A 16,036-nucleotide genomic window follows, 5' to 3' on the forward strand; every position below is an offset into this window, starting at 1 on the left:
CACCAGGACATGGTATTCTGTATTAGTCTTCAATGATGCCTTCTTTTGTATTCCATTAGTCCCAGAGTCACAAGAAATTTTGGCTTGTGAGTGGCAGGACTCAACATACAACTAAAACAATACTTCCGGGCCGTCTTGCCCCAAGGGTTCAAAAATTCCCACACCATCTTTGGGGAAAGCTTAGCTAAAGACCGAAAAGTTCTACCACTGGAAAAGGAAACCCTCCTTCAATATGCAGACGACATTCTGATCGCCAGCCCTACTAAGGAGGCCTCTGAACTACCAAGCCAATAAAGGATAGAAGTTGTCCAAGAAAAACCTCAAATATCACAGACTGCTGTGAGCTGCCTGGGCTTCATTCTCACACAAGGTCAGAGAAGCCCATCCCAGGAAAGGGAAGAAACCATTTGCAGCCTTACCCCTTTCTAAAGCTAGAAGACAGCTTAGGGGTTCCTGGGGAGGCCAGGGTTTGCTGCTTCTGGATCCCTAACTACAGCCTACTAGCTGGGCCTCTATATGAAACACTGAAAGGAAAAGATGATGATCCTTTTGAACAGAATCCAGAAGTGGCCTTTCAAGAATGGAAAGAGCAGTCAATTCAGACCCTTGCCCTGGAACTCCCTAATTGAGCTAAACCCTTTGACCTTTCCATTCCCGGTGAAAGGTGAATCACCACTGGAGAATTAGTGCAAAAACTGGGACCACTTGAAATGGAACAACGCAAGAATGCCATCCAGGTAGGATAAACTACAGTCACCAAGGGGCTTGGCCCACTGCCACATCTGGCCAAGATACTGGCGGTATCTAAAAACCTGGAAATCAGCAGCCCAAAAGGCCACCTCCCTCCTAAGGGAAAAGGACCCCACGTGGTGATCCTAATCACCAACCATGCCCTGAAGTTGCAGGGTTCGCTCCGTGGGCACACCGACCTCGAGTGAGGAGACCCTCCAACTCCAACATCCAGAGAGATAACCGGGGGCAATAGGGCACCATGACGACTCGTGTGAACATCACTTGACCTGGAGTTTCTCTCATAAAACAACAATAGTGTGTCCCGAAGGAGTAGACTACTGCTTGCAGGACTTACTGCACCCGGAGGGGAGCTAATAATCTTGGCGGGGGAACCGTATATCACACTGTCACCATAGAAAAGCCTACAGACACCGTGATGATGGTGGCCAATAAGACCGGCTGGACTCCTGTTTACTTCAAAAGGCTGTTGACTCAGTGGCCATCATGGTCCTTGATCACCACTGACCCTGGACTGTCTGGGAGTTGAGCGGGCAGGGCTCTGACACCTGGTGCTGTTTTTACGTTAATTCAGGGGCCTAATTGAAGAAAGAGCAGACTACTGGTCAGAGCATCTAGGCTGGCAGAAACGGTCAGCCTAAGGTGGCCGAACAAATGTGGGGCGGGGTGAAACCGGCCCCCACAGCGTCTCTGCACATCTCTTTCCTGGACCCTTAAAGGTCATTAGAATCTATAACACTTCCAATGCTGGTGCTCAGGCGGACGAGCAGGGAGGCAGGGGTCCTGGGGCCAATCAACGTCACCTGGAGGCTGCTGGGGAGAAGTTCTGACCCTCGTCCCCTGGTATGAGGGCTCCCAACTCAGCACTCAGCAGTTACAGAAGAAGGGTCTGCACCCTCAGCACTCCAAGAATGAGGAATGGGACAAAAGGCAGAGGAGGGGTTTGTCCCCAGCAAAGCCCATTAAAAATCCCTGGGAGATAAAAATAGAATCTGGGCAATAAAGTCAAGTCTGACCTTTTTTATCCTTTGTGCTTTGTCTAATTTCACGTGCTCCTAGGGTCCCGCATGCAGAGGTTCCACACCCGGCACTTCAGACCAGATTTCCTAGTGCAGAATGGCTGGGTCGACACCTCAGCTCCTGGGGCCCAGTGCAGACTCCGAGATATAGAGCCTGAGCTGCAGCCAACCTGACCCTCCAGAGCTCTGCCTCCTCCCTCCCACTGACTCTGACAGGATCTCTACACAGCAGCCCAGCCCACAGCCCACGGGGTAGTGCATGCTCTCACCTCTCCATTCTCTGATCAAAATATAAAGTTTCCTTTGCTTGGGAACCAAACTCAGTCTCGATCTGTTGGCCCCAATGACACTGGGCAGGGGGACCCTTGTTGGGGTCCACTCTGGAGGATCAGTAACAGAAATTGAGACTATTGTAACTTCAATGAACAGATGTGTGAGTCAAACTGTAGTTAACATAGAACAGTTTATAAGGCTCGGGTAAAATAAGATGTTTCTAACACTTCCATTTGATATTTCCATCACTTTATTATAAGCAAGTTCAGTGAAAAGGTTTGTCTTATTTGTCAGGTCAATATTAGAGAAATGAAGTGATTTCTTTCCAAGGATGTACATCTAATAATCTTGGTTAAAGCTTCAATCTTGTTTTAAATGCTTTTCCATTGAAAATGATACCTCTCTTTCAGCTCCCCCATTTCTGAGAAGTATAAAATCTTGTAATTTATTATTATCAAAGGGGAAAGGTGGGAGGAGGGATAAATTAACAGTTTGGAATTAACACATACACACTGCTATGTATAAAATAGATCAACAAGGAACTACTGTATAGCACAGGGAACTACACTCAATATTTTGCAATAACCTATAAGGGGAAATAATCGGAAAAAGAATAGATATTTTTATTGACATCATCTATCAATGACAGTTAAAGTGTAACCTAAGGGAAGCCGGTGGTGAGTGCTTCTGACCCTGAAGATTTCAATCATCTAAAGTTTGGACTCTGCCTACTTCCCAAGGCCCTTAATGAACATATGTGTAGCCGTAGCTTAAAAAACTCCCCAGTTTGGGTTTCAGGGAGACACTGATTTTGAAAAAGCCCTGGTGTTCTCCTTACATGAATGGGACTCTTCCTACTGCTAAAACATGTCTGTCACACCCAGAGGATGGTATACCGTCTGATCGGGAAGAGTTTGGAAAAGGCATCTCATCTCCTCATCTCCTGGTGCTCGGGTTCACCCGTCCAGCGTCTTTACTAACAGTCTCCCCACTTGGAGATGTCAGCACTGTCAACATCCTGTTGCGTACAGTTTGGAATTTGTCCAGAGGATGAAGCGGAAGGATGAGGAACAATGAGAGACAAGTCCTAGGTGTTCAGACAGGCACATGTCACTCTAATTTCCAATCAGGAAGATGAATTGACCAAAGGCTAGGGTTGCCCATGGAAACAGTATAGGGCTTGAGGAAATCCCACTGCTTTGTGGCCAGTTCCCATAAACACAAGTTGAACAATGGAACTCAGGGGCAGTAAAATTCACGAAACTGCAGAGTTGAAAATATCTATCACTGAAAAATGTCTTGAGGAAAGTCAGAGAAAAGGATTGGTAAGCAAGGGAGAATGGCAGGAAAGGGATTTGAGGAGGTAGAAAGGACTCGCCATTAAGCACAAGAAAAGGGGCTGAACATTGCCAACATTGCAGTTGGCCAAAAAGGCTGTATGCGTTTTTTTCTGTATATATTCAAGAAAAGGGCATACACTTTTTTAGCCAACCAAACAGGTGGGCACTGGAAATCAATACTACAAAAGATATCACTTCGCATCAGTCAGAAGAGCCATCCTCATAAAGTGTAAACACCAGAAATGCAGGACAGGGCCAGGAGAAGAGGGAGCCCTGTGAGGCTTATAGTGGAAATGTATATTGCCAACGGCCATTCTGGAGAAGTGTATTGTGTTTACTAAAGCATCTAAAAAATGAGCTACAGAGCATAGGGCACTTGCACTCATGGGTGTATATCTTGGGAAAAACAAAAATCGAGAGGACACAGGCACCCCAATGTTTACTGCCTCTCTGTTTAAAAGATCCTCGACTAGGATATAACTTCAATGTCTCTGGAGGGAAAAAATGGATAGAGATGTGGTACTTATGTAGAGTGGAATATTACTCAGCCTGGAAATCAATGAAATATGGCCAGTTGTAACAACTCCAGAGGAGTTACGTATGATCATTCTAAGTGACATAATTCAAAAAGAAAAAGACACATATCATAAGATATCACTTAAAGGTGGAATCCAAAATGGCTACACATGCAATAAATTACAAAACAAAAACATAGTCAAATATGTAGAAAACACGCTTAAGGCTGCTAAACGGGAAAGGTGGGGAGGGGTGAGACATCATCCAGGAGGTTGAAATTAGCAAAGATACCATTCCAAATACCAAACTGATAATCAACAAAGCCTACACGGTAGCTAAAAGAACTGCACTCAGCACACTCAAGTCACCGGAAAAGAATATCTATGACTGGTAAGAATCTGAAAAAGAATTTATTGATGTCTCTCTGTACGTGAATCAAGTGGATGTACAGCAGCAAGAAACAGAGCTTTGAAAATCAGCTGTAACCAATATAGTAATAAATTGAAAAAAATAAACGACAGAGAGACAGAGAAAACCTCTTACAACTTTTCCTCAGGGACGGTGATGCAACATGGATTGAACACATCTAGACCCACAGCAGGATGAGACATAAGGCTGGAAACTGTTCGCGCTAAGAGAAATGTGAGCTTGGGTGAGGAAATGCACACCCTTTAAAGTAATACTACCTAGTACACATTCAATGGGTCCCAAATCTGCAGGTTCAAGGAATCTTCCTACAGCTAAAACATGCATGGAAAACCCAGAGGACTGTACACCATGTGATCGGGAGATGTGTCTAAAATGCACCTCATTTATCCTCTCCTGGTGCTCCTGTTCATCATTCCAGCCACGTTACTTAGAATCTCCCCACTTAGAGAATCAGCACATTTAAACTTCTGTTTCACACATTTTGCAAATTGTGAGGAGGATGAACGGGAAGAGGGGGAACCAATGAGAGAATAGTTGTAGGGGTTTGGACGGGCACATGTCACTCTAATTTCCCATTAAGAATAAGAATTAAAAGAAGGCTCAGCCCGCCTCGCCGGAGCCAAAATAGGGCCTGAAGCAATCCTGCGGCTTTGAGGCCAGCTCACAAAAGAGCAACTTAAAAAATGGAGCTCAGGGTCACTGCAATTCACAAACCTGCAGAGTTATAAATGAAAACTAACGTCCAAAAATATGTTGAGGTAAGGCAAAGAAGAGGATCTGAATGCAAGACAGAATTGCAAGAAACAGATTTCAAGAGATAGATTGGACTCATCTTTAAAGCACATGAAAAGCGGCAGAATTTCGACAATGATGCAGTTGGCCCAAAAGGGAGTATGCGTTTTTTCCTGAATATATCCAGGAAAAAACGCATACGCACTTTATGGGCAAGCAAGCAAGCAAGCAATGCAAATGTGCACAACAAAGAAGTCTCATTTCCCACCGGTCAAAAGGGCCATCCGAAAATATTGTAAAAACCAGAAATGCAGGAGAGGCCATGGAGAACAGGGAGCCTTTATACGCTGATGAACAGTGTGTGAACTGCTGAGAGCCACTCTGGAGAAGTGTATGGTGGTTCCTAAATCATCTAAAAAACAGAGCTACAGAGCATAGGGCACTTCCAATCACGGGAGTATATATAGTGAAGTCTAAAAATCAACAAGACAAAAGCACACCACAGATTAGGGCTACTCTGTTTACAAGAACCTCAACTTCAGTACACCTTAAATATCCCAGGAAAGAGAACAATGGATAAAGAAAATGTGGTACTTATGTACAATGGAATATCTCTTCACCATGAAATCAATGTAATAAGGCTAGTAGAAGGATAAAGAGTGGATTTAGGTCCGATAATACTACTTGAAATAAGTCAAACAGAAAAAGAAACATATCATAAGATATCACTTATAGAGGGAGGATAAATATGGCTGCACAAAAAATGAATTATAAAACAGAACAGTGTCTCACATTTAGAAAACACACTTATGTCAGCATAAGGGGAAAGGAGAGGTGGGGTGATGCATAAAACCAGAGTTTGAAATTAGCACAGATACCGTTCAATAAACCAAATAGGTATTAGACAAGATCTACACCTTGCTCAATGAACTGGCCTCAACACACCCTATACATCGCAGAGAAATATATCTGAGTAATAAGAATCTTAAAACCCATGTATTGATATATCTCCATAAGGGAATCAATGGTGCGCAGAGCGGCACAAACACAGCAGTGAAATAAATTTTAAAACCAAAAGGCAGAAACAATGAAAGAGAGAAAAATTCTTACAAAATTCGCTCAGGGGCTGTGATGCAACCTGGAATGACCACATATAAACCCACAGCTGGATAAGACATAAGGCTGGACACTTGGGGCTGAGAGGATTGGTGAGCTTTGGTGAGCAACTGCCGAAAGTTTAATGCAATACTTCATGCTACTCATTCCAAGGGTCCCAACACTCCAGGTTGAAGGGTATCTTCCTACAGCTAAACCATGCATGGGAAATCCAGCGGATGGTATACCATATGATTGGGAAAGGTTTCTAAAACGCACCTCATTTTCCTTTCCTGGGGCTCCGGATCAACATTCCAGCCACTTTACTAACAACATCTCCACATGGAGAGTCAATGCCTTTAAGTTCCGGTATCGCACAGTCTGCAGTTAGTGCGGAGGATGAATGGAAATAGGGGGAACCAGTGAGAAAATAGCTGTAGCGGTTTCAATGGGCACATGTCACTCTAATTTCACATCAGGAAGAAGAATTAACCAAAGGCAGAGCAAGGCGCCCCAGAAGAAGAATAGGGCCTGAAGAACTCCTGTGGATATGAGGCAAGATCACAAAAATAAGAGCTGAAAAATAGAGCTAAGGGCCACTGCAATTCAAAAACCTGCAGAGTTATAAAGGCGAACTATTTTCCAAAAGTATATTGAGGTAAGGCTATGAAGAGGCACTGACAGCAAAGCAGAATTGCAGGAAACTGATTTCAGGAGGTAGACTGGAATTGCATTGAAAACATATGAAAAGACTCAGAACGTCGACAATGATGCACTTGGCCAAAAAGGGCGTAGGCGTTTTTACCTGAATATATTCAGGAAGAAACGCATACGCACTTTCTGGCCAACCAAGCAAGCTTGCAAAGGAAATCTGCACTACAATGAAGTCTCACTTCCCCACGGTCAAAAGGGTCATCTGAAAAAAGTGTAAAATCCAGAAAGGCAGGACAGGCCATGGGGAACTGGGAGCCTTGTTATGCTGATGAGCGGGATATAAATTGCCAACAGCCACTCTGGAGAAGTGTATGGTGTTTCCTGAAACATCTATAAAACAAAGCAACAGAGCCTAGGGCACTTCCACTTATGGTACTATAGCTTAGGGAAATTAAAATCAAAAAGACACAGCCACCCCAAAGTTTGGGACGGCTCCGTTTACAAGAACCTCGTTTACGGTATAAGTTCAATATCGCAGAAAGCGAAAAATGGATAAAGAAGTTGTGGTACTTACGTACAATGCAATATCACTCAGCAATGAAATCTATGTCATCAGGCTGGTAGCAGCATAATGAGTGGAATCAGGTACGATGATTCTAAGTGAAATAAGTCACAGAGAAAAAGAAACATCATAAGATATCACTACTACACGGAATGTAAACTTGGCTACACAGGAACTGAATTACAAAACAGAACAGGGTCTCAAATGTAGAAAACCAACTTATGCTTGCTTAAGGGGAAAGGTGAGTTGGGGTGCTGCATAAAACCAGAGATTGAAAAGAGCACAGATACCGTTCCATAAGCCAAATATGTAATAGACAAGAGCTACTCCTTGCTCAACGAAGTGGACTCAACACCCCATATTAAACGCCTAAGAATATACCTGACTAGTAAGAATCTTAAAACCTATGGATTTATATGTCTCCGAAAGAGAATCAAGCGTGTGTACAGCGGCATAAAAGCAGCAGTGATAGGATTGGTGAGGTTCGGTGAGCAAATGCAGACCCTTTGAAGTCATATTGCCTGGTACCCATTCCATGGGTCTCAACTCTCCAGGTTTCAGGGATTCTTCCTTCAGCTAAAACATGCATGTGGAACCCCGAGTATGATCCACCGTGTGATTGGGAAACGTGTTCAAATGTGTCTCAGTTTTCGTCCCCTGGTACTCTGGTGCAACATTCAAGACGCTTTACTAACACTCTCCCCACTTGGAGAGTCACTGCCTTTAACTTCCTGTTTGGCCCAGTTTGCAATTTCTGCGGAAAATGAACAGGAATAGGGAGAACCAATGAGAGACTAGCTGGAGGTGTCTGGATGGGCAAATTTAACTCTCATTTCCCACCAGGAAGAGGAATTAACCAAAGGCTCAGCGTGCCATGCCAGAACAACACTAGGGCCTGAAGCAATCCTGTGGTGTTGCGGCCAGCTCACAAGAAAGCGAGTTGAAGGAAGGAGCTCAGGGGCACTGTAATTCACAAACCTGCAGAGTTATAAATGACAGCTATTGTCCAAAAATATATAGAAGTAAGGCTGCCAAAAGGACTTGAAAGTGGGGCAGAATTGCAGGAAACCAATTTCAGGAGGTAGAGTGGAATTGCATATAAAGCATAGGAAAAGAGGCAGAACGTCCACAATGATGCACTTGGCCAAAAAGGGCGTATGAGTTTTTCCCTGAATATATTCAGGAAAAAACGCATACGCCCTTTTTGGCCAACCAAGCAAGCTTGCAAAGGAAATCTGCACTACAATGAAGTCTCACTGCCCCCCAGTCAAAAGGGCCATTTGAAAAAAGTGTAAAATCCAGAAAGGCAGGACAGGCCATGGAGAACTGGGAGCCTTGTTATGCTGATGGGCGGGATGTAAATTGCCAATAGCCACTCTGGAGAAGTGTATGGTGTTTCCTGAAACATCTAAAAAACAAAGCAACTGAGCCTAGGGCACTTCCATTTATGGTCCTATAGCTTAGGGAAATTAAAATAAAAAAGACACAGCCACCCCAAAGTTTGGGACGGCTCTGTTTACAAGAAACTCGTTTACGGTACAAGTTCAATATCACAGAAAGCAAAAAATGGATAAAGAAGTTGTGGTACTTACGTACAATGCAATATCACTCAGCAATGAAATCTATGTCATCAGGCCCGTAGCAGCATAATGAGTGGATTAAGGTACGATGATTCTAAGTGAAATAAGTCACACAGAAAAAGAAACATCATAAGATATCACTACTACACGGAATGTAAACCTGGCTACACAGGAAATGAATTACAAAACAGAACAGGGTCTCAAATGTAGAAACCCAACTTATGCATGCTTAAGGGGAAAGGTGAGTTGGGGTGCTGCATAAAACCAGAGATTGAAATTAGCACAGATACCGTTCCATAAGCCAAATATGTAATAGACAAGAGCTACTCCTTGCTCAACGAAGTGGACTCAACACCCCATATTAAACGCATAACAATATACCTGACTAGTAAGAATCTTAAAACCTATGGATTTATATGTCTCCGAAAGAGAATCAAGCGTGTGTACAGCGGCATAAACGCAACAGTGATAGGATTGGTGAGGTTCGGTGAGCAAATGCAGACCGTTTGAGGTCATAATGCATGGTACCCATTCCATGTGTCTCAACTCTCCAGGTTTAAGGGATTCTTCCTTCAGCTAAAACATGCATGTGGAACCCAGAGTATGATCCACCGTGTGATCGGGAAACGTGTTCAAATGTGTCTCAGTTTTTGTCCCCTGGTACTCGGGTGCAACATTCCAGACGCTTTACTAACACTCTCCCCACATGGAGAGTCAGTGTCTCTAACCACCAGTTTGGCCCAGTTTGCAATTTCTGCGGAAAATGAACAGGAATAGGGAGAACCAATGAGAGACTAGCTGAAGGTGTCTGGACGGGCAAATTTAACTCTCATTTCCCACCAGGAAGAGGAATTAACCAAAGGCTCAGCGTGCCATTCCGGAACCACACTAGGGCCTGAAGCAATCCTGCGTTGTTGCGGCCAGCTCACAAGAAAGCGAGTTGAAGAAAGGAGCTCAGGGGCACTGTAATTCACAAACCTACAGAGTTATAAATGACAGCTATCGTCCAAAAATATATTCAGGTAAGGCTGCCAAGAGGACTTGAAAGTGGGGCAGAATTGCAGGAAACCGATTTCAGGAAGTAGACTGGAATTGCATGTAAAGCATAGGAAAAGAGACATAACGTCCACAATGATGCACTTGGCCAAGAAGGGAATATGCGTTTTTTCCTGAATATATTCAGGAAAAAACGCATACGACCTTTTTGGCGAACCAAGCAAGCTTGCAAAGGAAATCTGCACTACAATGAAGTCTCACTGTTCCCCAATCAAAAGGGCCATCTGAAAAAAGTGTAAAATCCAGAAAGGCAGGACAGGCCATGGAGAACTGGGAGCCTTGTCATGCTGATGGGCGGGATGTAAATTGCCAACAGCCACTCTGGAGAAGTGTATGGTGTTTCCTGAAACATCTACAAAACAAAGCAACAGAGCCTAGGGCACTTCCACTTATGGTCCTATAGCTTAGGGAAATTAAAATCAAAAACACACAGCCAAAAAAAAAAAAGGCAAAAAAAAAAAAAAAACACAGCCACCCCAAAGTTTGGGATGGCTCTGTTTACAAGAACGTCGTTTACGGTACAAGTTCAATATCACAGAAAGTGAAAAATGGATAAAGAAGTTGTGGTACTTACGTACAATGCAATATCACTCAGCAATGAAATCTATGTCATCAGGCCCGTAGAAGCATAATGATTGGATTCAGGTACGATGATTCTAAGTGAAATAAGTCGCACAGAAAAAGAAACATCATAAGATATCACTAATACACGGAATGTAAACTTGGCTACACAGGAACAGAATTAGAAAACAGAACAGGGTCTCAAATGTAGAAAACCAACTTATGCTTGCTTAAGGGGATAGGTGAGTTGGGGTGCTGCATAAAACCAGAGATTGAAATTAGCACAGATACCGTTCCATAAGCCAAATATGTAATAGACAAGAGCTAATCCTTGCTCAACGAAGTGGACTCAACACCCCATATTAAACGCGTAAGAATATACCTGACTAGTAAGAATCTTAAAACCTATGGATTTATATGTCTCCGAAAGAGAATCAAGCATGTGTACAGCGGCATAAACGCAGCAGTGATAGGATTGGTGAGGTTCGGTGAGCAAATGCAGACCCTTTGAAGTCATATTGCATGGCACCAATTCCATGGGTCTCAACTCTCCAGGTTAGAGGGATTCTTCCTTCAGCTAAAACATGCATGTGGAACCCAGAGTATAATCCACCGTGTGATCGGGAAACGTGTTCAAATATGTCTCAGTTTTCGTCCCCTGGTACTCTGGTGCAACATTCCAGACGCTTTACTAACACACTCCCCACTTGGAGAGTCAGTGCCTTTAAACTCCTGTTTGGCCCAGTTTGCAATTTCTGCGGAAATGAACAGGAATATGGAGAACCAATGAGAGACCAGCTGGAGGTTTCTGGACGGGCAAATTTATCTCTCATTTCCCACCAGGAAGAGGAATTAACCAAAGGCTCAGTGTGCCATGCGAGAACCACACTAGGGCCTGAAGCAATCCTGCGGTTTTGCGGCCAGCTCACAAGAAAGCGAGTTGAAGAAAGGAGCTCAGGGGCACTATCATTCACAAACCTGCAGAGTTATAAATGACAGCTATCGTCCAAAAATATATTGAAGTAAGTCTGCCAAGAGGACTTGAATGCGGGGCAGAATTGCAGGAAACCGATTTCAGGAGGTAGACTGGAATTGCATGTAAAGCATAGGAAAAGAGGCAGAACGTCCACAGTGATGCACTTGGCCAAAAAGGGCGTATGCGTTTTTTCCTGAATATATTCAGGAAAAAACGCATACGCCCTTTTTGGCCAACCAAGCAAGCTTGCAAAGGAAATCTGCACTACAATGAAGTCTCACTGCCCCCCGGTCAAAAGGGCCATCTGAAAAAAGTGTAAAATCCAGAAAGGCAGGACAGGCCACGGAGAACTGGGATCCTTGTTATGCTGATGGGCGGGATGTAAATTGCCAACAGCCACTCTGGAGAAGTGTATGGTGTTTACTGAAACATCTAAAAAACAAAGCAACAGAGCCTAGGGCACTTCCACTTATGGTCCTATAACTTAGGGAAATTAAAATAAAAAAGTCACAGCCACCCCAAAATTTGGCACGGCTCTGTTTACAAGAACCTCGTGTACGGTACAAGTTCAATATCACAGAAAGCGAAAAATGGATAAAGAAGTTGTGGTACTTACGTACAATGCAATATCACTCAGCAATGAAATCTGTCATCAGACCCGTAGCAGCATAATGAGTGGATTCAGGTACGATGATTTTAAGTGAAATAAGTCACACAGAAAAAGAAAGATCATAAGATATCACTACTACACCGAACGTAAACTTGGCTACACAGGAACTGAATTACAAAACAGAACAGGGTCTCAAATGTAGAACACCAACTTATGCTTGCTTAAGGGGAAAGGTGAGTTGGGGTGCTGCATAAAACCAGAGATTGAAATTAGCACAGACACCATTCCATAAGCCAAATATGTAATAGACAAAAGCTACTCCTTGCTCAACGAAGTGGACTCAACACCCCATATTAAACGCCTAAGAATATACCTGACTAGTAAGAATCTTAAAACCTATGGATTTATATGTCTCCAAAAGAGAATCAAGCGTGTGTACAGTGGCATAAACGCAGCAGTGATAGGAATGGTGAGGTTCGGTGAGCAAATGCAGACCCTTTGAAGTCATATTGCATGGTACCCATTCCATGCGTCTCATCTCTCCAGGTTTAAGGGATTCTTCCTTCAGCTAAAACATGCATGTGGAACCCAGAGTATGATCCACCGTGTGATCGGGAAACGTGTTCAAATGTGTCTCAGTTTTCGTACCCTGGTACTCGGGTGCAACATTCCAGACGCTTTACTAACACTCTCCCCACTTGGAGAGTCAGTGCCTTTAACCTCCTGTTTGGCCCAGTTTGCAATTTCTGCGGAAAATGAACAGGAATAGGGAGAACCAATGAGAGACTAGCTGGAGGTGTCTGGACGGGCAAATTTAACTCTCATTTCCCACCAGGAAGAAGAATTAACCAAAGGCTCAGCGTGCCCTGCCGGAACCACACTAGGGCCTGAAGCAATCCTGCGGTGTTGCAGCCAGCTCACAAGAAAGCGAGTTGAAGAAAGGAGCTCAGGGGCACTGTAATTCACAAACCTGCAGAGTTATAAATGACAGATATCGTCCAAAAATATATTGAAGTAAGGCTGCCAAGAGGACTTGAAAGCGGGGCAGAATTGCAGGAAACCGATTTCAGGAGGTAGACAGGAATTGCATGTAAAGCATAGGAAAAGAGGCAGAACGTCCACAATGATGCACTTGGCCAAAAAGGGCGTATGCGTTTTTTCCTGAATATATTCAGGAAAAAACGCATACGCCCTTTTTGGCCAACCAAGCAAGCTTGCAAAGAAATCTGCACTACAATGAAGTCTCACTGCCCCCCTGTCAAAAGGGCCATCTGAAAAAAGTGTAAAATCCAGAAAGGCAGGACAGGCCATGGAAAACAGGGAGCCTTGTTATGCTGATGGGCGGGATGTAAATTGCCAACAGCCACTCTGGAGAAGTGTATGGTGTTTCCTGAAACATCTAAAAAACCAAGCAACAGAGCCTAGGGCACTTCCACTTATGGTCCTATAGCTCAGGGAAATTAAAATCAAAAAGACACAGCCACCCCAAAGTTTGGGATGGATCTGTTTACAAGAACCTCGTTTACGGTGCAAGTTCAATATTGCAGAAAGCGAAAAATGGATAAAGACATTGTGGTACTTACGTACAATGCAATATCACTCAGCAATGAAATCTATGTCATCAGGCCCATATCCGCATAATGAGTGGATTCAGGTACGATGATTCTAAGTGAAATAAGTCACACAGAAAAAGAAACAACATAAGATATCACTAATACACGGAATGTAAACTTGGCTACACAGGAACTGAATTACAAAACAGAACAGGGTCTCAAATGTAGAAAACCAACTTATGCTTGCTTAAGGGAAAAGGTGAGTAGGGGTGCTGCATAAAACCAGAGATTGAAATGAGCACAGATACCGTTCCATAAGCCAAATATGTAAAAGACAAGAGCTACTCCTTGCTCAACGAAGTGGACTCAACACCCCATATTAAACGCCTAAGAATATACCTGACTAGTAAGAATCTTAAAACGTATGGATTTATATGTCTCCGAAAGAGAATCAAGCGTGTGTACAGCGGCATAAACGCAGCAGTGATAGGATTGGTGAGGTTCGGTGAGCAAATGCAGACCCTTTGAAGTCATATTGCATGGTACCCCTTCCATGGGTCTCAACTCGCGAGGTTTAAGGGATTCTTCCTTCAGCTAAAACATGCATGTGGAACCCAGAGTATGATCCACCGTGTGATCGGGAAACGTGTTCAAATGTGTCTCAGTTTTCGTCCCCAGGTACTCGGGTGCATCATTCCACACGCTTTACTAACACTCTCCCCACTTGGAGAGTCAGTGCCTTTAACCTCCTGTTTGGCCCAGTTTGCAATTTCTGCGGAAAATGAACAGGAATAGGGAGAACCCATGAGAGACTAGCGGGAGGTTTCTGGACGGGCAAATTTAACTCTAATTTCCACCAGGAAGAGGAATTAACCAAAGGCTCAGCATGCCGTGCCGGAACCACACTAGGGCCTGAAGCAATCCTGCCGTGTTACGGCCAGCTCAAAAGAAAGCGAGTTGAAGAAAGGAGCTCAGGGGCACTGTAATTCACAAACCTGCAGACTTATAAATGACAGCTATCCTCCAAAAATATATTGAAGTAAGGCTACCAAGAGGACTTGAAAGTGGGGCAGAATTGCAGGAAACCAATTTCAGGAGGTAGACTGGAATTGCATGTAAAGCATAGGAAAAGAGGCAGAATGTCCACAATGATGCACTTGGCCAAAAAGGGCATATGCGTTTTTTCCTAAATATATTCAGGAAAAAACGCATACGCCCTTTTTGGCCAACCAAGGAAGCTTGCAAAGAAATCTGCACTACAATGAAGTCTCACTGCCCCCCGGTCAAAAGGGCCAACTGAAAAAAGTGTAAAATCCAGAAAGGCAGGACAGGCCATGGAGAAATGGGAGCCTTGTTATGCTGATGGGCGGGATGTAAATTGCCAACAGCCACTCTGGAGAAGTGTATGGTGTTTCCTGAAATATCCAAAAAACAAAGCAACAGAGCCTAGGCCACTTCCACTTATGGTCCTATAGCTTAGGGAAATTAAAATCAAAAAGACACAGCCACCCCAAAGTTTGGGACGGCTCTGTTTACAAGAACCTCGTTTACGGTACAAGTTCAATATCACAGAAAGCGAAAAATGGATAAAGAAGTTGTGGTACTTACGTACAATGCAATATCACTCAGCAATGAAATCTATGTCATCAGGCCCGTAGCAGCATAATGAGTGGATTCAGGTACGATGATTCTAAGTGAAATAAGTCACACAGAAAAAGAAACATCATAAGATTTCACTGATACACGGAATGTAAACTTGGCTACACAGGAACTGAATTACAAAACAGAACAGGGTCTCAAATGTAGAAAACCAAATTATGCTTGCTTAAGGGGAAAGGTTAGTTGGGGCACTGCATAATACAAGAGATTGAAATGAGCACAGATACCGTTCCATAAGTCAAATATGTAATAGACAAGAGCTACTCCTTGCTCAACGAAGTGGACTCAACACCCCATATTAAAAGCCTAAGAATATACTTGACTAGTAAGAATCTGAAAACCTATGGATTTATATGTCTCTGAAAGAGAATCATGCATGTGTACAGCGGCATAAACGCAGCAGTGATAGGATTGGTGAGGTTCGGTGAGCAAATGCAGACCCTTTACATTCATATTGAATGGTACCCATTCCATCGGTCTCAACTCTCCAGGTTTAAGGGATTCTTCCTTCAGCTAAAACATGCATGTGGAACCCAGAGTATGATCCACCGTGTGATCGGGAAATGTGTTCAAATGTGTCTCAGTTTTCATCCCCTGGTAGTCGGGTGCAACATTCCAGATGCTTTACTAACACTCTCCCCACTTGGAGAGTCAGTGCCTTTAACCTCCTG

Source organism: Orcinus orca, chromosome 2 (assembly GCF_937001465.1).
Source record: "Orcinus orca chromosome 2, mOrcOrc1.1, whole genome shotgun sequence".
Lineage (NCBI taxonomy): Eukaryota > Metazoa > Chordata > Mammalia > Artiodactyla > Delphinidae > Orcinus > Orcinus orca.